A 393-nucleotide genomic window follows, 5' to 3' on the forward strand; every position below is an offset into this window, starting at 1 on the left:
GCGGAGCAACTCCTGCCTGAACGGGACCGAAGGCAGGAGGGCCACGAGATCGCCGAGCGGCGAAGGGCGGCACGGCCGCAGATGCACTGGAGGTATGGTCTGTGTTCAAGGTGCAGCCACTGCAGTCCTGCCCAATTGCACCAGCAATGGCGTTGGCCACGATGGCTTGGGGTGATCCGGTTGGTGTAATAACACTTGACAGGGTCCTGCCACCGTAAGCCAGCGTTGCTCTAGTGGGTCAAGCGGACTCGTGATAGCTCACAGCTGCTGGGAATGGCTTATTAGATGTATTTACTTTTCAGGGGTGCAAGCTTTCAAGTGTTTGCAAGTGTTAATTGCTGCTGGTACTGGGGTGAAGGGCTGGATTGGGCAAGTATTCTGGATTGGGCTCCC

Source organism: Phaethon lepturus, unplaced genomic scaffold (assembly GCF_000687285.1).
Source record: "Phaethon lepturus isolate BGI_N335 unplaced genomic scaffold, ASM68728v1 scaffold20599, whole genome shotgun sequence".
NCBI lineage: Eukaryota > Metazoa > Chordata > Aves > Phaethontiformes > Phaethontidae > Phaethon > Phaethon lepturus.